The sequence below is a fragment of the Prionailurus viverrinus genome, chromosome B4 (genome assembly GCF_022837055.1).
Source record: "Prionailurus viverrinus isolate Anna chromosome B4, UM_Priviv_1.0, whole genome shotgun sequence".
Classification (NCBI taxonomy): domain Eukaryota; kingdom Metazoa; phylum Chordata; class Mammalia; order Carnivora; family Felidae; genus Prionailurus; species Prionailurus viverrinus.
This window is the reverse complement of record NC_062567.1, coordinates 75069051-75095320: the sequence shown is the minus strand read 5'-3', so window position 1 is coordinate 75095320 and position 26270 is coordinate 75069051. Positions and strand designations below refer to the sequence as shown.

Below are 26270 nucleotides of genomic sequence, written 5' to 3'. Positions count from 1 at the left end.
TCAAACTATATCGCAAAGCTATAGCGATCAAAACAGTATGGTACTGGCATAAAATCAGACACATAGACCAATGGAACGGAACCAAGAACCCAGAAATAAACTCATGCATATTCAGTCAACTAACGTTTGGACAAGGAAGCCAAGAATACTCAGTGGGGAAAATAGTCTCTTCAACAAATGCAGTTGGGAAAGTTGGATATTCATATGCAAAAGAATGAAAGTCTTCATTCACGAAACTTAACTCCAAATGCATTAAAGACTTCAATGTAAGACCTAAAACCGTAAAACTCCTAGAAGAAAACATAGAGAAAAGGTCCTTGACATTGGTCTTGGCAATGATTATTTTGGATATGACACCAAAAGCACAAGCAACAAAAGTAAGAATGAATAGGTAGGACTACATTAAACTTAAAAGCTTCTGCCCATAAAAACAAATTATCAACAAAAGGAAAAGGCAGTCAATGGGAGAAAAATCTCAAAAAATTAAAAGTAGAATCTATGGGAACGGGAAAAAATATTTGCACACCATATATCTGGTAAAGGGGTTAATATCCAAAAGGTATAAGGAATCCATGCAACTCAATGGCAAAAAAAATAAATCCAATTAAAAATGGGCAAAGGATATAAACAGACATTTTTTCCAAAGAAGACATGCATATGGTCGGCAGGAATATGACAAGATGCTCAACATCACTAATCAACAGGGAAATGCAAAACAAAACCACAATGAGCTATCACTTCACACCTGTTAGAATGGCTATTCTCAAAAAGACAAGTAACAAGTGTTCGTGAAGATGTGGAGAAAAGGGGACTCTTGTGTACCGTTTGTGGGAATATATATTGGTGCAGCCACTATGGAAAAAAGTCATGATATTTCCTCAAAAGGAAAAAATTAGAAATAGAACTACCATATAATCCAGCAATCCCATTTCTGGATATATACCCAATGGAAATGAAATCACTATGTTTAAGAAATACCTGCATCCCCATGTTTATTGCAGCATTATTCACAATAGCCAAGACATGGAAACAATCTAAGTATCCATAGACAGATGAATGGGTGAAGACAATGTCATGTACACACACACACACACACACACACACACACACACTGGAATATTACTTAGCTTATATAACCATTAAAAAGAGAGAAGGAAATTCTGCCATTTGTAACAATATGAATGGACCTTGAGGGCATTACACTGAGTGAAATAAGTCAGACAGAGAAAGACAACTACTGTAGAGTATCGCTTATGTGTGGAATCTAAAAATGCCAAATTCATAGAAAGAGAGTACCATGGTGGTTCCCAAGGGCTGGAGGGTAAGGAAAATGGGGAAGTGTCGGCCAAAGTGCACAAACTTCCAGTCATAAGATACATAAGTTCTGGGGATCTAAGGTACAGCATGGTGACTGTATTATATACCTCAAAGTTATGTGAAGTAATGGATGTATTACTAACCTTATTGTGGTAATCATTTTGTAAATCATTTTGTAAATCATTTGTATCAAATCATCACGTTGTACACCTGAAACTTGCACAAAGTTTTATGTCAATTATATCTCAATAAATCTGGGAAAATATATACTCAAGACTAATTCTTTTCCTTTGAGTAATCTCTACACCCAACATGGGGCTCGAACTCATAACCCCCAGCTCAAGAATCACATGCTCTTCTGACTGAGCCAGCCAGGTGCCCCTCAAAACTAATTCTTTAGGGGGGAAAAAACCATCAGCTAACCAAATCATAGCATGGGGGAAGGGTAGGTAAAGGGGAAAACATAAATGCAAAAAATAGTAAACAAGAATATGTAAATGAGACTATTTCTTTGATGCGAAGAAATTTTGCTCAACTCTGTGTAAGTAAAAATATCAATTAAATGGCAAATGCTCTATAAAAAGGAAGACTGTTAGAAGAAAAAGAAAATCCAGTGGATGGAAGTGGGGAGAGGGAGAGACAAGAAAGTTTCAAATACTCTCCACTAAAAAGATGAATGAGGGGCACCTGGGTGGCTCAGTCGGTTAAGCATCTGACTTTGGCTCAAGTTATGATCTCACAGCTCATGGGTTCAAGCCCTGCATCGGCTTCGTGTTGACAGCTCAGAGCCTGGAGTCTGCCTCGGATTCTCTGTCTCTCTGGGCCCCTCCCTCCGCTCATGCATCACTCTCTCTCTCTCTCTCTCTCAAAAATAAACATTAAAAAAAAAAATGAATGAACTCAAGTCCAGATGCATTCATGTGTGACTCTAACCAGAACAACAAAGCCACATTATTCTTAGCAGGAAAACACTACAAGTATTCCCAGGAAAGTCAGAAACTAGTTAAGGATGATCACAGTCTCCCTCATTACTTAATGGGTAGGAGGGATTAGCCAATGGACATTAATAACAGAAAAACATAAAACATATAAAAAACATAAACGAATACACTATGTAATCGTAAACCTGGAAAACCTACGAGAATCAACTGAAAACTGCCACAGACAATAAGGCAATTCAGAAAAGTGGCTGGGCACAAGATTATTATACAAAACTCAATAGCTTTCCTATTAACACAAAGCACAACTGATTAGAACAAGAGAAGATTCTTGTTACAGTAATAAGCAAAGAGATCAAAGGCCTTAGCAAACAAGTAATATGCAAGAACTATAGGGAAAAAATCAAGTACTGCCGAGTGGCACAAAAGTCTTGACTAAACCAAAAGGCACACCCTGTTTGGTAGGAAAAACTTTTATTTTATTAAAGATGTTAATTCTCCTTTTACTCATCTATAAATTTTAGAACACAATAAACTTATCAGCTGGGTTGATATGTGCTCCCTAGCACATAGCACTGTACCCCATACTAATACTCTCTATTTGTTTTAAGGGCAAAAACATCCAAGGAAACTCAGGAAAAAAAAAACAAAAAACAAAAAACAAAAAAACCCCAAGTATCTAGTGAGATCCCTTCCTCACTCCTTACCAGTTCTGGAAGGAATATGCTCCAGAATGAGCTTTACACTGGGAGCCTCTTTCCTCGAAGAACACCTGAGAAAGGGCCCCGCGATGGGTCCCTTGACGGGAATTCAACTCTACCCTCTCCCTCCAGACCCACAGCACCGAGGTCTGGCTCTGGCAGCCCCAGCTCCCTGCGGCCCACACCTTCCTGTGGCCACAATGCTAGACAGCTTTGGATCTTGTAACAGCCTTGGAACACCATGTTCCCGAGCTGCCACCTCTGAGCGACACTTCAGAGCACGGGGAGCTCCAGTCCTTACCATCGGAAAGCTCTGCCTTGTGTCTGAGAGACGCGGTCAGGGGTTTAATTGTGCCCTCCGCACCCTCCCCCAAATATGTTGAAGTCCTAACTCCCAGTACCTTCAGAATGGGATTTTAGTTGGAAATAGAGTCACTGCAGGTGTGATTATTTAAGATGAGGTCGCATCGCAGTAGAGTGGGCCCCTGATCCGATATGACTGGTGTCCTTATAAAAAGACAGCCATATGAAGACACAGAGAGACAGTCACGTGAACACTGAGGATTAGAGGGTTGTGTCTACAGTCCTAGGAACCACAAAGAAGGAAGCGTTCTCCTACAAGCTTTATTTTTTATTTTATTTTATTTTAGAGAGTGAGGGCACATGTGAGCAGGGGAGAGGAGCTGAGGGAGGGGGAGAGAGAGAGAGAGAGAGGCTACACGCTCAACGCAGAGCCCAACTCAGGGCTTGATCCCAGGACCCTGGATTCATGACAGCCAAAGTCAAGAGGCGGACACAGCCTACTGAGCCACACAGGCACCAACCCCCCACCAACTACAGATTTTAGAAGGAGCGTGGCCCTGCAGATTTCCCCAGGACTGTGTGACAATACATTTCTGTTTGGAGTCACCTCGTTTGTGGTACTTTGTCTCATAGCAGCCCTGGAAATTAACACACGTCTATGATCAGAAGCTGTGCACTCTCCCCCACCGGGGCAGGAAACAGAGCTCCTGGTGGAAAAACAGAGGGTTTTAAACAGGGAATGCTGACCAGTTCAGCTAAGAGTGTGCTTTCCTAAGCAAGGAGCCCAAGCTTGAGAGGCACACCCTCAGGGCATGACATCACCCCAGTACCTTTGTCCTTTCAAATGGCTCCAGTTCACCCAACTTCCACCTAAGGACTGACGGGTGGAAGTCAGTCCCTGGCTGACTACCAGCCCTGTGCTGCAGCAAGGCTGCTGGGCCAGCACCACACTGGCCCTGTGGTTACTCAACATTGGTAACCCAAGGGTCTTGGGGAGAGAGTGGGCCTCATAGGACCCCAGACTGTACTTCGGGATCTGACATCATTGCATATGGTGCCTGGAGCACTAAATTCTGTGGACTCGCCGGGGCATGTTTTTTGTAGCCCAAATTGGAAGGGCCACCCGGGTGACACATACGCCCCTCACTCTACCTGCGTCTCTCCCACTCACCCACCTGGCAAACTTTTACTCATTCTTCACAAACCAGGTCATGGCCCCTCTTTCTCCAACAGGCGAAGTTAATGGCTCCCTCCTTTGTGCCACCCCCGGATCCCCTACATACGTTCTTCTGTTACAGCTCTTCCCACATTCTGAAGACATTGTCAAATACATTAATCTTTCCAACTGTGGACAGAATGGCAGAACATTCTCGCCTGTTCCAGGACAAAATCTCTCTCCTGAGATCATTTTGTTTGTAGCTGGTGATCTCCCTCATCAAAGAGTTCCCTGAGAGAAATGTCCTTTGCCTTCCTCTGGTGCTACCCCCACTTGCACTGAAGTTACCCTCAGGAAATGCAACCACAGCTGCTGTCTGCAACACTTCCTACTTCCAAGGAGGCACCCTGAGAACCCCGTTACTTCTCTCCGGTGCTTTCTAGCCCTTGTCTCCAGGGAACCAGGCAGTCCAATTTGTTTAATGCCATGTGATCTGCTGCATCCACAGCACATATTATGGTCTTAATTTAATTTATTATAGACATTGTGACATGAGTCTGTATTTCTGAAAAACAGGTCACCTCTTACATTACTTATTTGGCCATCAGCCTTCTCCTAGTTGACAAGGGTGGAAATCTGTATGTCTATTTCCTAGTAATGGATAATATTTTCTGCTGGTATAAGAATCAAAAACCTTGGTAATGTTCATAGCCTTTGACCCAACAAGTTCCACTTCTAGAAGTTTACCCCAGGAAAATGACCAGACCCATGCACCCAGGGGGTTTACAGCAGCACTATTTACATGCAACAGAGGAGATTCTAGAGGGGAATTTGGGTATAACCTTTCCAAAGCAAACATGAGGGACATATTTGGCCATAGAACATCAACAGGCTTGAGCCCAAGGTTGTAATGAAGTAGAGAAATGGTGATGTCCCTAGGTTGGCCAGCACTAACAGGGACTGAGGTGCAGCATGCCCTGAGAGGCTTGGAGATAGGCCAGACACCTGACCAGGCTCTTGCCTCTCTAGTCTTGGGGTCATCTCACCCCCCAAGGGAAAGTCAACCAGTTCTCCTGGCTTCCCATGTATCTCCAAGTTCAGGGAGATTGGCTGGTTCAAGGGCATCTCATAGGATAAAGCCTAGAAGGATGGGTGGTCCATCCCTCCCAATCCAATATGTCCTCACCTTCTCCACTATTAGTCACCACTCAGCTCCCTACCTCTGCTCCCTAGAGATTCAAAAGCATCATTTTCTAAGTTTTTCTTGGGAGTTTCTCTTTGCTTCCTCCCTGCCAGGCCTGGCTTTAAGTGAACATAGCTCCCTGCCCTAGCAATACATTAATTCAGTGCACACACTATTTATTGGTCAGATTCTTTATTTGGGTTGCAAGTAACAAAAACACACTCAAAAAAATTTCAACCAAAACAAGGAAAAAAGAGGAAAAGGAAAGGAGGAAAGAAGAAAAAGGAAAGAAAAGAAAGTCGAAGGGGGGCCTGGATGGCTCAGTCGGTTGAGCATCCAACTCTCAATTTCAGCTCAGGTCATGATTCCAGGGTCATGGGATCGAGCCTGCATTGGGCTCTGAGCTGAGCATGGACCCTGCTTAGGATTCTCTCTCTCTCCCTCTGCCCCTCTGTGAGTGCTTTCTCTCTCTAAAAAGAAAGAAAGAAAGAAAGAAAAGAAGGAAGGGAGGGAGGGAGGAAGGGAGAGTGGGAGGGAGGGATGGAGAAAGGAAGGAAGGGAGGGAGGGAAGGAGAAAAAGGAAGAAAGAAAGAAAGAAAGAAAGAAAGAAAGAAAGAAAGAAAGAGAGAAAGAAAGAAAGAAAAGAAAGAAAGAAAGAAAGAAAGAGAAAGAAAGAAAACAAAGTTGAAAAGGGAGAAGTCTAGGAATAAATGACCTCAGACACACCTCCTCTCACTCTTTCCTTTATTGTCTCCTTTCTCAGTATTGGCTTCATGTTCAGGCTGACTCCCCTTCTCCTGCTATGGCCATGATAGCTAACCATTAGCGGTTCTCAACTTAATCCTCTTCTCAGCTAATGATTCCACAGTGGTCACGTGGGTGGAGGGTAGGAAGTATGGGCGGGAGGGAAGTGTTTTTTGTTTTGTTTTGTTTTGTTTTGTTTTTTATGCTGGTTTCAGGAAATATCTCAGAGGAGGCTCTGAGTAGTCTGGTTTGGGTACTATGCCTAACCCTAACCCAAACACTGTGGCCAAAGGATCACAGGTTCACTGTTGGTGCTGGGGAGTGAGTTGGGCCTCATTTGAATTTTATGGACTAAGAATCAAAGGGAGGTAGTCCCCTGATGATATGCTAGACAAAGAAGGTGTGGTCCTTTACACTTGACTGTCCCAATCCCTGTGTGTCCTTGTGCATAGTCAAGCTTCCCAATCTCTTCTGCATTTGGTCAGGAGTCAACTTCCACAGACTAACATTTTTGTGCTCAGCAGGCAGCCCAGGGTTCCAAAGCTGTCATCAGGCTCCATGCAGCTCCTGACATCAGATTTGGGTGTATTCTTAGGGAAATAGCAACACTGACTAAGCAGTGGGATTCCTAGAGTTTACCCGTAAGTCAGGCTTCACCCTGAGTGAAGCCCGCTTCCCTTGTCTACCCGGAGACAGAGTCCACGACGGCAGGCCCTGGACAGAAACGGGAACTCTGTCCAACATGTGGTTGTACAGCTTGTGTCCTGACACAGTTCTGCACTGGCCCAGAGGAAGGGGGAATTTTTCACAATTCATACAGCTTTTAAGAATTCACCAGGCTCCTTCCAGGCTAATAAGCACCTGTATGCAACATAAGTACAGATAAGGAGTGGTTGCACCAAGGGTGATACAGGAAGAATTTCAAGGCTTGGACTTAGACCCGAGCGACATGGCTCGAATATCAGAATGATTGCTTTATGAGATATCTTTGTTGTTCCTGGGTATGACGTGGCAGAGGTAGAAAGGTAACGAACCCACGGTCCTGTACTGTCTGGTCTGGCCAATGTCTTGCTCCCCATTGACTGCCGACACCTCCAAACTCTGGAGTGAGGTGTTTCTCTGGGAATTGACACAAGAGGCCGTGGGGAGTGGCAGCCACCCACCTGGATGTACCTTTGTCTCATTTCCCTCCTGTGCACTGCTTTCAGCTGCTTTTGGAGTAAACCAAAATGAAAGAACTTTGAGCAGGATCCAAGTGGTCATTCTTGCCCACTCTCAATCCCAGACCAAACTTCATGGGCCAGTCAAGCTCATGGAGCTGCAAGGCTCCTACTGAAACTCTGAAAATGAGTAAATAAAACTTTCGGGTGGAGTTATAGTCACCTACCAAGAAAGCCACACCTTGGCTCCACTGACTGTCCTACTCAGGCTTGAGTGGCCCCAGCAGATTTAGTAGAGTTCAATGGCTCTCCTTAGGTGGGGAGAGAGGAGTGGCCTGGCGTGCCTGTGTTGTTGTTGTTGTTGTTGTTGTTGTTGTTGTTGTTGTTGAACACAGAGTGTTTATCATCTCTGAGCAAGTAAGCGATTCGTAAATATTATCTCATCTAAATTTCACAGCAGACCCTTATCATCTCTGAGGTTAAACAACTTGCCCACATTACAGAACCACCAGCAACTGAGGGACTTCATGCAGTCACTCTCTGTCTCCTTGAATTGGGGGTAGTTCTATCAGCCCCTCGCTCCCCCCCCCCCAGCCCCATATACCGAGCTGTGCCTCTCCCATAGCATCTAGCCATGGGATAACCCAGGTGAAGTGACTTGGCTCTTCTAGATCATTCCCTGGACTTGAACTCTCTGCTTCCAAAGGCGAGAAGTGCCTGAGCCCCAGTTCCAGGATGGACTCCTCTACAAGGTCTCAGAGAAGCCGCTCACATGGGCAGCAGGCTACAGTTCCCATTCAGACATGACTTTCTGAGCCATTGGGGCTCTGAGGTCCTTTGACTCCCCAAGTAGGATTGTTTCCCCTGTTGCATTATGGGTTCTGTAGATAATTCTAGTTTTCGTAGACTCAAGGCAAAATCTTAAAGCCCACAGAGGAGGTCTAGGTCCTTTAGGCTGGTGCCCCCAGTTTTCCCTTTGATCCAGTCAGCCCACTGGGTTCTCTCATATCAGAGACACCAGGGAGGGATGGACCCCGTGAGCAGCATCAGCTCCAGCTCAACAGTGTCAACAGGGACCCCGGTTCTGTTGTCCCTCTGCTCCACCCTGACATTGTGTGGGCTTTATTCTCAGGTAGGCTTCTCAGGGGCTGTCTTATTCTTGAACCTGTTTTTTCAAAAGGAATGAGAGCTTTCTCAGAGGTTCCCAGCAGATACTCTTCTTTGCCCATCCCTGGCAAGGAGAATGGGACCACCGGGTTGAGCTTAGATTAATCACCAAGGGACCAATAAATGCCAAGGGGTAAAACTGCCCAGACCACTCTAGATATTATGACTGATAAGAAATATATATGGGGGGGGGGGGGCATCTGGATGGCTCAGTCGGTTAAGTGTCTGACTCTTGATTTCAGTTCAGGTCATGATCTCACAGTTCATGAGTTCGAGCCCCACATTGGGCTCGGCGCTGATGGTGCGGAGCCTGCTTGGAATTCTCTCTCTCTCTCTCTCTCTCTCTCTCTCTCTCTCTCTCTCTCCCTCCCCCACTCGTGAGCATGCTCTATAAATAAATACATACATACATAAATAAATAAATAAATAAATAAATAAATAAATAAATAAAGTTAAAAAAAAAAGAGAGAGAAAATAGATATATTTGGTCTTCACCCATGGTTCCTGGCTCACAGCTCCTAAAACCCTTGCCATTTCGGGAAGTGTTGAGAGCTTAAAGGTGTCTCTTGTGTAATGCTAATGAGGTGACTTTTGCACTGCACCTAAAGATGGGGGCTAGTTGCCAGGGGAGCCAACCATGTGATCAGAGGGTTGGAACTTGTGACCTCCAGGGAGGGGGGATGGGCTGGAGGTTGAATCATTTCGCCAATGGTCAATGATTTAATCAACCCTGCCTGTATCATGAAGCCTCCATAAAATCCCGGAAGGACAAGGTTCATAGAGCTTCCAGGTTGGTGGGAAGAGTGGTGTGCCTGGAAAGGGCTTGGAAGTTCCACACCTCTTCCCACATCCCTTGCCCTATGCAACTCTTCCTTCTGGCTATCCCTAAGTTACATCCTTTTACAATAATCAAGTAATCTAGCAAGTGACATGTTTCTGAGTTCTGTGAGCCATTCTAGCAAGTTAATCAAAGCCAGAAAGGGGGTCTTGGGAACCTCTGATTATAACCAGTCCATCAGAAGCACAGGTAACAACACAGGCTTGCAACTGGCTTCTGAAGTGGAGGAGGGGGGCAGTCTTATAAGATGGAACCACTAACCTATGAATCTGATACTGTCACTGTCTTCAGAACTGACTTGAATTGCAGGATACCCAGCAGGTGTCTGAGAACCACTTGTTGGTGGGAGGAAGCCTACACACACGCACACACAGGCACGCATGCACGGACACACACACACACACATGCCCATGCATGTATGAGCGTATGTTGGAAGTGGGGCCAAGAACTTAATTTACCTTGAAACTTAGCACCTGTGGGTTCAGCAAGATATCAAATGCCAGGACAGGATAACACATCACAGAGTCCATCAGGGCCCTAAAACTCCCTCCCCAGCTCCCTGCAGGGGGCCCCCCCGCTGCCTCTATGCTTGAGGCATCCTTGTTTTGTACCTGCTAAGTCACTGGGTTTGGTTAAGCCTGGAATAGTTTTCCATGAACCTCTTAGAACAGCTGAACCCCAGGCTATTTTAAGTCTTGATCATTCATAAGTGGAGCCAGTACCTTTTCAAAGTTTGAGTTCACCCCTTATTGTGGCAAAACACCTGTCACATCTTACTGTAGTCTGGCAGAATGCGCATATATCAAGGCACCTCTTCAGGCCCGTCTTCTTTAGTAGAAGATATGAAGAAGTGCATTCCTGTTCCTCTCTGAGGTTCTGCAAGAATAATCATGTCATGTAGGTAAACGAGATAATCTACATCCCAGATCATTTTTTACCATGGAGTGGTTAAAGGGATCAGGAGTCCCTGAGATGTTCTGGAGCATCCCTTCAAGTTGATAAAACACCACGGACCAGTAAGAATATGTGGGGGTTTTTTTTCCCCTCACTAAGCATGGATTTTTCTTATGCCATTCCCCACTAAATACCAACCCCCTCTCTGGCAACAGGTCCCACCTCTAAGAAAACCCATGCACATTCCCACTGTGTCCAACTGTTCTACCCACTTACCACTGTGGGGAGTTCATAGGGCCTCACTGATAATCAGGAGCTCTTCAACGAGTTTCTGTAAATCTTTAATTTTAAACAATAAAATCCACTTTCACCTGCTCTCAGCAAACGTGACCGCCACTCTTTCACGGAGAAAGAAAAGGTTATTCTAGTTTAGGGCTGCCTTTTCAGGCTCCGCTCTTGATCTCGGGGTGTTTAGAAATCACTGAGATCAAAGCGCTCCGGATTTACCCACAGGTCCACGTTGAACAAATCCAGAAGGGGGTGGAGGGGTGAGACCTGGCCCTGTGTGGCCTCTGCCTGCTCTACTTACCACACCTGGGAAGGAAGGACCACTTTGTACCTACACACTGCCTTTGGAGAGCGCTACATTTTATGAAGGCTGGATTTAAAAATCAGACATCTGGGGGCGCCTGGGTGGCGCAGTCGGTTAAGCGTCCGACTTCAGCCAGGTCACGATCTCGCGGTCCGTGAGTTCGAGCCCCACGTCAGGCTCTGGGCTGATGGCTCAGAGCCTGGAGCCTGTTTCCGATTCTGTGTCTCCCTCTCTCTCTGCCCCTCCCCCGTTCATGCTCTGTCTCTCTCTGTCCCAAAAATAAATAAACGTTGAAAAAAAAATTAAAAAAAAAAAAAATCAGACATCTGGTAGCTGGGAGAGCCAGAATTCAACCCAGTTCTCGCTCCAAAACTGTTTCCACCTTGCCAATATTATATGCTGTTGATATGTCTGTCTAATAGAAACCTCCAGAGAATCCGTTAAAAAGCAGAGCCACAAAGAGAGCTCAGTAAGCTGACTTCTTTTATTTATTTTTTTATTTTTTAATTTTTTTTTAAACGTTTTATTTATTTTTGAGACAGAGAGAGACAGAGCATGAACGGGGAAGGGGCAGAGAGAGAGGGAGACACAGAATTGGAAGCAGGCTCCAGGCTCTGAGCCATCAGCCCAGAGCCTGACGCGGGGCTCGAACTCACGGACTGCGAGATCGTGACCTGAGCTGAAGTCGGCCGCCCAACCGACTGAGCCACCCAGGCGCCCCAGCTGACTTCTTTTAACAACAACTTTAACCATTTCAGACAATATAGTGAAACAATTTACTATGTAAGGTAATTGCTACAATCAAGGTGACTCCCTCTCTGGGCTATATCTCTGGAAGGAATCAAAAGGAACTGGTAACGGTGGATGCCTCTGGGGAGCAAACCTAAGCAACCAGGAATGGAGTAGGAGGGAAACTCACACCTCACTATTCAATGTCTGATTGTTGTGCCATATGAATGTGTAACCTATTGAAAATCAAAATTCCACAGGATTAATAAGCAGTGAGCCAAAAAGTGCAGGGCACCTGGCTGGCTCAGTCAGAAGCACATACGACTCTTGATCTCAGGGTAGTAAGTTCGAGCTGCACATTGGGTGTAAAGATTACTAAAAAAAAATAATAATAATAATAATAATAAAACTTTTTTAAAAGTTCAGGATATTAAAAAGACACTAGGGGGCACCCAGGTGACTCAATCGGTTAAGCACCGGATTCTTGATTTTGGCTCAGATCATGATCTTACCATCGTGAGATCGAGCCCTGCATCCAGGGCTCTGCACTGAGTGTGGAGCCTGCTTGAGATTCATTCTCTCTCTCTCTCTCTCTCTCTCTCTCTCCCTCAAATAAAATAATAAAAAATATATATCATGTCCTTTTATTTTTTAAAAAATAAAAATAAAAGGACATTAGAACTACTGTTGAGTTGGGGCACCTGAGTGGCTCAGTTGAGCATCAGACTCTTGATTTCGGCTCAGGTAACATGGGGCTCTTTTCCAACAGCATGGAGCCTGCTGGAGATTCTCTCTCTCCCCCTCTCCTTGTCTCTCTCTCTCTCTCTCTCTCTCTCTCTCTCTCACACACACACACACACACAATAAATAAACATTAAAACTACTGTTGAGTTATTCTATCACCTCTCAATCATTTTCAACCTAAAACAATATTAAACAACATTCAGATGATATCAGATAGCATTTCAACCCTCTCCAATGAAATTTACTTTTTTTTCAAATGTTTAAGAAGATAGGAACCTCTTCTATCTTTTCAGAATAGATTAACAAAGATTTTGCTGTCACCTGGGGGACAGTTTATTATTCCTTTTATTATTTCCCTCTGGGTAAAGTGACTGTCAGGCTAAGATCCAATTACCTCTGTCTCAGAAGGTTCAATGCGCATATCTCTCTCTCTCTCTCTCTTTTTTTTTTTTTTTTTAAGGAAAGCTATTAAACAATAAGATATCATTAACTTGGGGCAGAAAATGTACTCACAGCAAAACCTTGCATTTAGATGCTTTATTCTTTGCAATTATTAAAGTTCTCTTTTGCCAAAGGTCCACATAAGATAGATCCTGGGCATCTTGAGTGCTTTTTTTGTTTTAATATAATTTATTGTCAGATTGGTTTCCATACAACATTTAGTGCTTTTAAGAAGCCCTTGTGTGATGTAACTAGAAGAGTCCATAGTCACCCTTCACCAATCCCATGTGATTTTCCAAGAGAAGAAAAATTACTCATTGAATGATAGAAGGAGCCTTCTGTTATACAGCAGACAAACTGACCAAGCGTTTCCTGCAGTAGGTAATATTTACAACAGCACCCAAAATATAAAATACCAAGAGATTGGGGCACCTGGGTGGCTAAGTCAGTTGAGCATCTGACTCTTGATTTTGGCTCGGGTCATGATCTCACGGTTCATGAGACTGAGCCCCAGGTCGGCAAGGAGCCTGCTTGGAATTCTCTCTCTCTCTCTCTCTCTCTCTCTCTCTCTCTCTCTCTCTCTGCCTCTCCCCTGCTCCTGCTCTGTCTCTCAAAAATAAATAAATGTTTAAAAAAAAAGTTGTTGTTGTTTTTTAATTTTTTTTTTCAACGTTTATTTATTTTTGGGACAGAGAGAGACAGAGCATGAACAGGGGAGGAGCAGAGAGAGAGGGAGACACAGAATCGGAAACAGGCTCCAGGCTCTGAGCCATCAGCCCAGAGCCTGACGCGGGGCTCGAACTCACGGACCGTGAGATCGTGACCTGGCTAAAGTCAGACACTTAACCGACTGCGCCACCCAGGCGCCCCCCCAAAAAAGTTTTTTAAACCAGGTTCCACAGAGGATGAAGACGCCAGCCAGTTCTGCCATAAACGGGGCAGAGGCCTAGAAGGCTGGGCCTAAACCTGTGACCAGCCGTACTTTCCAGTGGATTCTCCATACTCGCCCGATGTCCGCAGTCTCACCTCATGCATAACCACTGTATTAGTCAGGTTCTCTGGAGACACAAGATATACAGAGAGAGAGAGAGATTTCTTTTAAGGAATTGGCTCACGTAGTTGTGGGGGCTGGCAAGTCCAAAACTGGCAGGGCAGGCCAGCAGGCTGGAGACTCAGGCAAATTTTCTATGCTGTAGACTTCAAAGTTGTTGTTTTTTTAAGTTTATTTATTTATTTTGAGAGAGGGAAAATGCAAATGGGGGAGAGGCAGAGAAGGAGGGAGAGAGAAAGAGAGAGAGAGAGAGAGAGAGAGAGAGAGAGACTCCCAAGCAGGAGCCTGATGCGGGGCTCGAGCTCATGAAACTCAAGATCATGACCCGAAGTCAGATGCTTCCCGGATTGAGCCACCTGGGCATCCAAAAAAAAATCTTTTTAAATGTATATGAGGTACACCTTTTCTTTTTGCCTCAGGCTTCTATATGGCCCAGCAGGTCACTATCGTTTATTTTAAATTGATACTTCGGGGCACCCCCAAGATGTCAGCTGTTCACTCTTCTGTCGCGAGCCCTGCACCAAACTCATTGGAATCATGGCGCTGCTGCCTATCAGAAGTCCGTTCAGACAACCCACCGCTAGAGAGACAAAAGGATGTAGATATGACGGACGAAGCCATCTGTTGCTTGGAGGCCATGTCTTCTTCAGAAACCGTGAGATTAGAATGAGGCTGACAGAAACTTGGTATACAGAACTCTACATTTTGGAGCATCTTAGTGTCTTAAGGAACCCCAAAAATGTGATTCCAAAAGCCACGGTGAGAGAGAAACGCACACCCTGGGAATCTGTAGTCTTCCCATGCCTGGAAACCCGGTCTTCCACTTAATGCGGTTTATGCCAAACTTGTCAACAAAGGGGAAGGGGAAGTGATGAGGGCCCACGTATAGCAGCTAAGGCAAGAGACTGGACTCTGGCTCTGAGACGCCGAGAAAGGTTTTGACCTTCAGGAGGATAAACCCGGCAAGTGGTGGACCTGCTTTGTAAAGACACAGTTCCTGAACAAAGAGTCTTTCAGGCTCTGAGTCTGGGCAGATGCTGCCTCCACAGCCGGGGGCAGCATTTGAGGGCGGTTGTACACGGCTCTTGGCCTTTATTTGATAAATGGTTATACAGAGACAAGGGAGTATGTCTTTACCTCAAGAGCTCCTTATTGTAAAGAATTTGGGTGAGAGAGGGAAGAATGGGCTGTTGAAAGATAATTTGAAATGTTCTGCAATATTAAGCTGGTGCTTAATAAGAATATATAATTAGGGGCGCCCGGGTGGCTCAGTTGGTTAAGCACCTGACTTCCGCTCAGGTCAGGATCTCATGGTTTGTGGATTTGAGCGCCGTGTTGGGCTCTGTGCTGATGGCTCAGAGCCCGGAGCCTGCTGCAGATTCTGTCTCTCCCTCTCTCTCTGTCCCTCCCCCACTCACACTTTGTCTCTCTCTCTCCCTCTCTCTCAAAAATAAAATAAACATTTAAAAATTAAAAAAAAAAACATAATTACAAAAAATTTCCAGGGGCGTCTGGGTGGCTCAGTCGGTTAAGTGTCTGACATCGGCTCAGGTCACGATCTCGCGGTTCATGAGTTTGAGCCCCACACTGGGCTCCACGCTGACAGTGCTTGGGATTCTCTCTTTCCCTCTCGTTCTCTACCCCTCCCCCACTTGCTCTCTCTCTCTCTCTTAAATAAACAGAAAAAATAGAAACTTTCTAACATTTCAAAAGACCATTGTTGATACTTTGTTCAAGATAGATTTTTTGCACTAATTTGGGTGTATTAAAATATCATATTAAATATTACTCCATTAACTGAGGTTTGATGTCCCCTTCAATTTTGCACCTAAGGCAAATACCTCACTCACCTTACCCTATTTTACAGATAAGGAAATTACCTGTAATTCCTATTGAACTAGGAGGTGAGTGAACTATACCACATGAGGGATTGTGGCAGAACTTGGGACAGCTCTGCCTGGGATCCTAGAACGTTTCTGGCCTTGCGTGTTTCTCTTTGGGGCGTGGAAATGAGATGAGAAGGAGGAAGGGGGAATATGGGGAGAGAAGATAAAGAAACAGATGTAACAGAAGAACCAAATTATCATGCTTTCACATCAGTTATCTGCTCAAGCTTTACAGAAATGTTGGGCATCATTAACCCCACTTCTACCTGCCTGGCAAAGTCATGGCAGCTTCCTCTGTAACCCTGGCCTGCGAAGTGCAGCCAGCACCTGCCCTAATGGGCAAGTCTCGGTCATTCTGCCCCACCTAGAGGTGGGCACCCCCCTCACCAGGGACTACATGTGGAAGGAAGACACCTGATAAGGGCCAGAGCTGATGTCCTGTCAGCTGCCCTTGTCGCGCTTGCTTCAACCGATCTGCTCTCCCCCACATTTCCTGCCTTCTGGGGGGAATCCCCAAAGCACAATAATGTAAAAAGCAAAACTCAGAACGCCCAGAAACAGAATCTAAAATGACCGAGAAATAAAAACAAGCCTGTGAGAAAATAATGAAATTCACAGGATTTCTTGAGGAGCAAGGAATTCAGACCTGTTCTACAGAAGAGCTTAGTGATGGGGAAGAGTGGATGACTATGCAGAGGTGATTTCTGGAGAGGACTAAAGGTCTAAGGAGGGGAAAAAAATGTCACTTGCACCGCATACCTTTTTATAGTGCTTGAAAAAAAAATTTTTTTAACCACATGCCTATATAAGTTCTTCAATTAAAGAAAACTTGTTTTCTTGGGGCGCCTGGGTGGCTCGGTTGGTTAAGCGTCAGACTCTTGACTTTGGCTCAGGTCATGATCTCACGGTTGTGAATGGGAGCCCCGCGTTGGACTCTGTGCTGACAGTGTGGAATCGGCTTGGGATTCTCTGTCTCCCCCTCTCTCTGTCCCTCCCCTGCTTGTGTTCTCTCTCTCTCTCTCTCTCTCTCTCACAAAATAAATAGATGAGCATTTTTAAAAAAGAAAAAAGAACACTGTTTTCTTTGGCGGCTGCAACCAGTGGCTGGCTGAGGTCACGGTCACCATTCTGCAGCGGCTCACCTCCAGACCTTCCTGACCTCCACACCATCCTTCCAGCTAGGAGAGAATAGCTCAGTGTATGACACATCAGGGGTGGGTCACGTATCCTGCAGACTACATGCACCTCCAAATTAGGCAGCTAATTATTCTAAGGACTCAAAGTCATATCTGAAATTTGAGTCAGCTGAAGTAAAATGGGATGAGTAATTTGCTTCTGGAATGCGGCGCACACGACGCAGACTGATGAGGCTTCCTTGAGAAGCCTGACACCACCCTCTCGGGAACTCCGGGTTAGGGTTAGTGGTTGTGACTCTGCCATGACTTGGGGGAAGAACGGAGGCTGTGAGTCCAGCCGAGCCTATCACCCTCAGGTCAAGTTGAGTTCCGACTAAAGCCCAAGGGCCGGGCCAGGATCACACAACCCCAAGGGTCCCAGAGCAGAGTTAGAGGAACCCCAGAGACCGAAGGGTCAGATGGTACAGGACCGTCTAGCCCCAGAAAGCACAAATGAGGGGCAACAGCCCACAGTCTTTCACAGGAGATGCCATTCGTCTGAGTAAGACACCTGTCGAATAAGGTAAGTGACAAGCAAGAATGGTGGCAGCTGGAGCGGTGGGACTTCCAGCCTTGAGGGTCTGTAAAGGATCAAAGTAAATTCTGTAGATCTGTCTTCAGAAGCTTACACCCTAGGGTCTAATGTGAAAGCAAGGGAGTTGGGGATGGGAGGGCCTGGAGTTAGGAGAGAGGGGACCATGCCAAGAGTGAATGGGTGCCTCCCTTTTCGCCTCCTTTGGGGAAGTCCATCCTTCATGGCTGGGCAAGGTCTTCTCCAGCCTCCACTGGCCTCATCTCATCTCTCCAGACTCCATCACCCAAAAACCTCCGGCCTCCTTCTGAATAACTCAATCCTGCCTCGGGGTCCCAGATTTGAAAACAAGATTACTTCCCTCAGGTGCACTGTGGATCCCCAAGGGGCTTCCCTGCCCTTCCCAGTTCTTGTTGAGAGCAGTCTTCTTGCTCAGATTTACCCCTTGTGTACACGATGGCTCCCAGGTCTTACAGACTTAGAAACACAAATGCATTTAAACATTCAGACAAGGGGCGCCTGGGTGGCTCAGTTGGTTGGGCGACTGACTTCGGCTCAAGTCGTGACCTCGGGGTTCGTGGGTTCGAGCACCCCATCAGGCTCTGTCTGGACAGTTGGAGCCTGGAGCCTGCTTCAGATTCTGTGTCTCCCTCTCTCTCTGCCCTTCCCTTGCTTACACTCTGCCTCTTTCTCTCATTCTCAAAAATAAATAAACATTAAAAAAAATAAACACTCGAACAAAAAGAAAACCAGAATTAGTGGTCCAAGTTTCTACCATAGAAAATTTCCAAATTACTAGCTATTTGTGGTCATCCACGTTACTTCTCTATTACTGCGATAAAGGACCCAAAAGATGACATCACAGGACCCTACAGCTGGAGGGAAATTCTGGGGCAGCCCCAGGCTAAGGCAGGGGGATTCAGAGCTTGTGCTTCGGAACTGAATGTATTGATTCTAATTCTAGCCCTGCCCCTGCTTGCTCAGTAGGTCTCAAAGTTGAGCAGGCACCAAAATTACCTGGCGGACTTTTAAAAACCCAAGTTGCCGGGCCCCATCCCCCAGAGTTTCCTATTATTTAGGTCTGGGGTGGGACCCAACAATCTACGTCTCTTAACAACTTATCGGAGGATGCTGATGCTGCAGCTCCGGAAACCACACTTAGCGCAGCACTCTAGCTGTGGGATCAGCCGCGTCCCGGGTACATTCTGGCTCACAACCTTCGCGCTCGCTGGGATTGGGGTTGACTCGAGAGCTGGCGTCAGAAGCCCCGAGCGTTGTTCGCGGCCCACAGTTAACACCTGCAGTCGTCGGGGGATGGAGGGGAGGAGTCATGTGCCCGAGACCACCCCGCCAATGAGAAGCAAACCTGGGACGGAGCCCCGGGGCTTCCCGCCGCCCGGCCGCGTTCTGGCCCTCCGGCGCCGCCGCCTCCCGGCCCGGAGCGTTCTGAGCCCGCGCGCCGCACGTTGCGGTTCCCTGCGCACAGTGCTCCGCGCCGCCGGCGGTTCGGCTTAATGCCTGTCGTCTTCGGAGTCTTCGGAGCCACTAGGACCCTCCGGTCTTTCTCGGCGCCGAGAGCCTGGCCGCGGGGACGGTACCCCTGGGTGGGCTGAGACCAGGAGAAGCTGGAGAAGCTTCTAGCAGCGGCGGGGCGGGGGCAGGGGGAGCCTGGGGCAGGGGGCGCGCCCCAGCAGGCCGCCGGCCTCCCGGCCGCCCGCAGCAGAGCTCCGGGCGCTGCGGGTGGCCGCCTGCCCCTAGCCCGGGAGCGGCGGGAAGTGCGCGCCCCAGCGGCCGTGCAGGACCCGCCCCGGCCCCGCCCTCCAGGACGTCCCGTCGGGAAACCCGCGAGCCACACCGCCGAGCGGCTGCGGCTCTCCCTCCGCGCGCCAGGTAAGTGGCAGAAGCTGCCGGCGACCCTCGCAGGCCCTCGCGATAGACGACCCCCTCCCCCCGCCCCCTCCGCCGGGCCTGGAACTCAGAGGTCTCCCGCTGCTCGGGACTTTCCCCTAGTCGGACTGGCTTCTGCCAGGTCCTTGCTCCCCACCTCCCTCCTCCGCCGACCTTCTCCTTCACCACTTCCTCCTCGCCACCCCCAGTAGTGAAATGAAGGGGTTGGGCCAGACGGGTCCTCGTCCGTGGTGGCGGCCTCTAGCTCCTCCCTCGGTACGACCCCCCCCCCCCCCCCACCTCCGCGCCTCGCTTAAAGACGAATGAAAAGTTCAGACCTTTGGGACGTGAAGGGGTGGGGTGGGAGAGGGACGAGCCACAGCAGCCCCTCCGGGGTTCTACAGCCTTTTCCCTTTACCCACCCACGTCCCCGTATTCTTTCCGTCCCCCTTCTTCCCAGAGTGGGCCACCCCACGTGCTCCACCTCGGAAATCTTTCAGAGAGGCATCCTCCTGCCAGCGCCACCTTGCTCCTGAGTAGAGGTGGGGTCTCAGATGTCCTCTCTCTGGAGTCTTGGGCGTTTGGGGAGTGGGAGCTGTGTGGTTTTTATGGGAAGGGAGTCTGATGGGTGTTCATGACTGTGACTGTCCCCAACTTCCCTATTTCCCCGTCACTTGTTCCGACAAGCCCCAGGCTAACTGAAAGGAGGAACGGTTTGTTACTTGCCCCCAAAGCTAGTCACCCCAGACCCTGACTTCTGCGGAGGGTAGGATGGGGCTGTCCTGTGTCTATGGAGGAAGGGGGGTTCATTTTACCAGCAAAGCTTAAAACAGACCCCCTCTATTGGCTACGGTCCCAGGAAGGGTTTTAATGCTGCCCCTCCAGACCCACAGATGCAGTTCACAGGCACTGGGTGAGGTTAATAACTCTGGACACACCAAAGAACCTGGGGCTCATTTTACCAGAGATGTGTGTGCACTACACAGGCCCTATTCACCTCTCCAACACAGGAGCCTCATCCCCTACCCCTCCTAAGAAGGGTAAAAAGGATGAGACAGGCAAAGTCATGCCATGGATAGTACAAGGTAAGGTGAGGGGGTTGAAATAGACTTCGGTTCAAATTATCCTACAGAAGCCAGTATCCTTGCAGGTACTTCCCTAGTTCCTCAACAGTTCCTTCCTGTTCTTCAACCATTAGACACACAGAAAGAACAAGAGCAAACTACTTTCAGGGGTGTCAGGACAGAAAGGACAGGACTGTCAAAGACAGAGAAGAGCTCATCTGGAGCCGGTAGAACCGTGAAGGATATTGAGCTGCCCGAGATGGCCTGGTCCTTGGTAATCACTGCTCAGGACAGCAGACGCCCACCCACAGCAGCATGGAGGAACATCACGGCTGATAAGGGGAGGCACGGATGCATGCTGGATGCCCTCTGAGAGCAGCAACATCTTAGCCCAGGTTCAGGTGGGAGATAAACGAACAGGAGATAGGACCACGGTCTTAGTCCAGCTAGCCATTGCCTAGAACCGAAGTCAGGAATAGGAGGGGGCAGCTAACCCTAGGACCAGGGGTCTCCCCGTGCAGGGAGGCAGTAGGTATTGTGGATCCAGGCGGCTGACTCAGCTCTGTCTCTAATTTAGCTGTCTAACTCTGGCCAAGTCACATAAACACTCCCTGGGTGGGGAGCAAATGAGAAGGTGTATGTGAAAGTGCTTTGGCGAAGCTCCAAGCACCAGCCAAATGGGAGGCAGTGCGGGGTCATGGTGAAGACAGTGGGCTTTGGAGATGTGGGACTGAGTGCAAACCCTGCCTCTGCCCCTTCCTTGCTATGTGACCTTGGTCAAGTTACTTAACCTCCCTGTGCTTCAGTTTCCTTGTGTGTAAAATGGAAAAGATAACTGTCCCTTGACTTGACGTGGTGAGCGGTGATATTAAAAATGGTGGTGGTATTGCCCTTAGCCTCCTCTGGCTCATGCAGACCTCGCCAGCTCTGGAAGTGAAGCTGAGGATCAGAGAGGGTGTCCGTACACCAGAGGGACCCAATGAATGGCCGTGCCAAAGACTTGGGTGAACTTGGCTCTTCATCCAGCTCTATGGCCCACTCTGAGAAAGCCCAAAATGTCCGTTCTCATTCAATGGGAATGAGAGTGAGGGTTTGAATAAATGAGAGGTCAAGTGCAGGGCAGTGCCTGTCTCTGTGTTGTGCTCAATGCTGTAATTGTGCTGTGTCAAAGGCTTGCACAGTGAACAAGGTTGGGTTCAGTCTGGGGAGAAAAGGGACCGTCAGAAGACTCTTTTGTGGCACCTGAGAGCCCTGTGGGGTCACATTATTCTCCTACACCCTTGGCAACCTGGTCCTGAGCCCTAGATAGATTTGAAGGAAGGAAGAAACCCAATCCTCACCCGCAGCTCTACCCATAAGAGAGAACAAAGGACAGACAGAACAAGGCAGTAGAATAGCACAACCAAATTCCCCAGGGCTGTGGGATGCTGTGGGGCTTAGAAGGCTTAGGTGGGTTGGTTGGGGCTTAGAAGGCTCGGGTTTGTCGGGGAAAACCATTCTGGAGGCAGAAGACCGAGGCCCAGGAGATTTAAGGACTGGGAAGGAGAAAGCAAACAGGATGTAGGTAACCTGAGTCTAGGCCTACCGGCTCTCCCTCTCTCACAAAATCTAGTGGGGAAGTCCCACCAGGGGAAGCCTGGATAGTGAAATTTGGAAACAAATGCACCAGGATCCTGAGGGCGATAAGAGGCACCTTAGTCTAAGAAGGCTTCTTGGAGGAGGGGAGCCTGAGGAAGAATTTGAAAGAGAATAGAACACAGCTTGTTGAGCAAGAATATAAGGGAAGGGCACCTGGGTGGCTCAGTCGGTTAAACATCCGACTTGGGCTCAGGTCATGATCTCATGAGCCCCGCATTGGTCTCTGCTAACAGCTCAGAGCCTGGAGCCTGCTTCAGATTCTGTGTGTGTCTCTCTCTGCCCCTCCCCCACTCGCGCACGTGCTCTCTCTCTCAAAAATAAATATTAAAAAATTTAAAATTAAAAAAATATATATATAAGGAAAAGGCTGTGAGGAGGAAAAGGTAGGCCAATGAGGGTGAGTGGCAAGCAGGAAGCTGACAGCCCAGGCCCTGTCTTTGCTACAATCTAATGTCACTAAAGGAATAAGAATACAGCTGTTCAGATTGTAAAAGGGAGAGAGGCCTGAGGCAAAGGAGGCCGCCGGCAGCTTCTGCATATCCTCCAGATGTTGGGAGATAAGGATTCAGTCTCAGAGGACGGTTTTGAGTGAGAGAGAGGAAGAGGAGGATCCAGGAGGCAGGGAATGAATCAGCAGGACCCGGGAGTGGGCGTGGAGTGAACCTGACGTTGAGAAGGCACTGAGAGCCCTTGTACCTGCCTGGGAGCGGGGCAAAGGCCGGGGCTGTTTCAAAGATTTTGATGCTCCTGGCAGCCTTGGGGAAATTGGGAAGGCCGGCCCACCGAGGGGGCAGGGTATAGACCCTGAGTTCAGGGTGTGGTGTGTGTGAGGATAGGTGGTCCTGGACTGCAGTCCTACAGCCTGGAGCAAAGCGTGCGGTGAGGAGAGAAGGAAAAACCTCCGTTCTGCCCTCTCCCTTCACCACCCCCTCCTCAAATCTGGGGACCAGCCCAAGCCCTCGGGAGTACCCTTCCGGTTAACCCCTCCCCCACCCCTCCCCCCCTTCCATCCTCCCTCCTCCCCACCCCCGAAGGAGCCAGCAGTCTCCAGGCTCAGTCCCTGCCCCCACCCGACAGGCCTGGAGGTCCTCCGGTGAAAAACCCGTGAGCTGCTCAACTACGGTCACGTATTATTTTGATTTGCAGTGGCTTTTACAGCCTCGGAGTAAATTAGCGAACATTCGCCGAGCACCGTTCGAGGTATACCCTGTGAGCCGGTTTGGGGTGGGTTTTTCAATGGAATATCTGTGTTTGGGTAACTTAGGCTTAACATTTTATGCAAACATAAAACGAACCTAGACACCATGGGGAAAAAAACTTGATAGACTAGCTACAGAAATAACTTTCGGGGCATCTTTCTGGGAAAATAAGCCACAGGACTGCCGTCTGAGTCTTAAGGAACAACTGAAGTGTCCTGAAGGTGTAATTATGGGGAAAGTGAAAACCTCCCAGCCTTCTGTAATCTGAAGGGTCAGGGGGGGCGGGTTGGAGGAGAGAATTTGCTACTCATGAGAACAGAGGAAGTGAAATGCGTGCTGTGCTTGATGGCAAGAAGTGCTGGTGGCGAAGAAAGAATCCTCTGGCCCCAAAGGGCCTCTTGGGTTCCCCCCCCCCTCCAGTAGCCTGACCTGTCCCCTCCCCAGCGGGATGTCTAGCTCCACACACCTGTGCCCTCGGTGAGAGAATGGCAACAGTCGGCACTTGTCGAAGAACCTGTAATTGAGCTGTAGGGTGAGTAACCTGAGCAAACATCCCCGTGGTGGTGTCGACTGCCTACTTCCTGGCTGCCACGTCTCCCGGAGGTGAGCAGCTTTGCTGATAAACAGAAAGAAACTTTGTTACAAAAAGGCCACCTGGCCGGCCAGGGCGTGTTCTGGTTGGCTGCCGCTGGTTTTCACAAAAGCTGAGACTTTGCCTGGGACTTAGAATTTTGGCATCTTTAAAGCATCTGTCGGTAGTCCTAGGTAGGATCTGGGGGAGGGCAGGTGCCAGGGAGGGGAGGGGCGGTGTAAGAGCGGAGCAGTGGTTGGTGGGGAGGCTGGGGGGGGGGGGGCGGGAACAACCTGGCCCCTGGGGCGCAAGAGCCTAAACCGGTCTGCAGTTCCCCCAGGCGACCTGCAACCGGGAGGTCAGAGTGTGGGAACGGAGCAGTGGCCTGGGAGCTGGGAGACTGGCATTGGCCCCCGGGAGCCACAGGCTGTGTGATACTACAGAAGTCACCTGGCCACTCTGGCCTCTCCTGTAAAATGAGGGTGCTGGGCTCGCGGGCAGACCTAGCCAAAGCGGCACGCTGATGTGTGACCACAGAATATCCTGTAACTCACATGCTTGTGTGGTAAACGCATCCAAAATATCTTTCGGTGAAGCCAGTGCAGTGCGTTCCCTCGGAGCTTTGAACAGCTCACTTTAACCCCTCAGGCATCATCTCATGTAACAAGAGTTTACGGAACATCTACTCCAGAAAAAAACCCTGTGCTAGGCTTTGCAAGTGAGAACAAAGGTGAAAACAACCTGCCTGTCTGGCCCAGGAGTTCACAAAGGTGTGACAGAACAGATCTTGCAGCCCTGCTTTCAAACTTCTATGACTGGGCCAAAATAAGAAAGACATTTTTTTTTAAGTTTATTTTTTAAAAAATTTCTTAATGTTTATTTATTTTTGAGAGAGAGAGAGAGAGACAGAGCACAAGTGGGGGAGGGGCAGGGAGAGAGAGGACACAGAATCCAAAGCAGGCTCCAGGCTCTGAGCTGTCAGCACAGAGCCGGATACGGGGCTCCAACCCTGAACCATGAGATCATGACCTGAGCCAAAGTCAGGCACTTAACCGACTGAGCCACCCAGGTGCCCTTAAGTTTATTTATTTATTTTGAGAGAGAGAGAGAGAGAGAGAGAGAGAGAGCATGCACACACAAGTGGGAAGGGGCAGAGAGAGGGGGAGACAGAGAATCCCAAGCAGGCCCCACACTGTTAGTCATGGGGCTCGAACTCACAAACCAGGAGATCATGACCTGAGCCCAAATCAAGGGTCCAATGCTTAACCAACTGAACCACCCAGGCACCCCTAAGAAAGACATTTTACAAGACCTAGTGCCCGCTTCCATGTGACAGCATATCCCCAAAGTCTCACCTTTACACTGTAATCACGTCAGAGGTATGAATTCTACAAACTAACAGGAAAGCATCATTTAACATTTTTTTAATGTTTATTTTTGAGAGAGAGAGAGACAGAGCTTGAGTGGGGGAGGGGCAGAGAACAAGGCAGACACAGAATCCGAAGCAGGCTCTAGACTCTGAGCTGTCAGCACAGAGCCCGATGCAGAACTCGAATTCACAAACTGTGAGATCATGACTTGAGCCAAAGTCGGACGCTTAAGCGATGAACCACCCAGGCACCTCTAGAAAAAGCCTCATTTAAAATTAATAATTTAGGGGCGCCTGGGTGGCTCAGTCGGTTGAGCGGCCGACTTCGGCTCAGGTCATGATCTCACGGTCCGTGAGTTCGAGCCCCGAATCCGGCTCTGTACTGACAGCCCAGAGCCTGGAGCCTGTTTCAGATCCTGTGTCTCCCTCTCTCTCTGCCCCTCCCCTGTTCATGCTCTGTCTCTCTCTGTCTCAAAAATAAATAAACGTTAAAAAAAAAAATTTAAAAAAAAGGTAATAATTTAAATCTCCTTAACCTTTAAGTTTTATGAATTAAAAAAAAATTTAATGTTTATTTATTTATTTATTTTTTTTTCCAACGTTTTTATTATTTTTTATTTTTGGGACAGAGAGAGACAGAGCATGAACGGGGGAGGGGCAGAGAGAGAGGGAGACACAGAATTGGAAACAGGCTCCAGGCTCCGAGCCATCAGCCCAGAGCCCGACGCGGGGCTCGAACTCCCAGACCGCGAGATCGTGACCTGGCTGAAGTCGGACGCCTAACCAACTGCGCCACCCAGGCGCCCCAATGTTTATTTATTTTTGAGAGAGGGAGAGAGACAGAGTGAGTGGGGGAGGGGCAGAGAGAGACGGAGACAGAACCTGAAGCAGGCTCCAGGCTCTGAGCTGTCAGCACAGAGCCCGATGTGGGGCCCAAACTCACAGACCGCAACATCATGACCTGAGCTGAAGTCAGACACTTAACTGACTG

General features: G+C 48.1%; 1 protein-coding gene and 1 pseudogene across 4 annotated transcripts in view; both read left to right on the top strand.

Annotated features, from left to right (window-relative positions):
• The first annotated feature begins 1297 nt into the window (after positions 1-1297).
• Positions 1298-14982, top strand: LOC125170609 (actin-related protein 2/3 complex subunit 3-like; annotated as a pseudogene).
• Positions 14983-18760: 3778 nt separating this feature from the next.
• The window catches only part of GALNT6 (polypeptide N-acetylgalactosaminyltransferase 6), a 36522-nt gene continuing 29012 nt past the window's right edge, over positions 18761-26270 (top strand). Inside the window, exon 1 of one of the 4 annotated variants that reach the window (XM_047865495.1) lies at positions 18761-19441. The gene's annotated coding sequence lies outside the window, so the exon portion shown is untranslated. Of the gene's footprint in view, positions 19442-23643; positions 23872-23921; positions 23943-23972; positions 24105-26270 lie in introns of those variants that run through there. The other 3 variants (XM_047865498.1, XM_047865497.1, XM_047865496.1) reach the window with 3 other exon arrangements.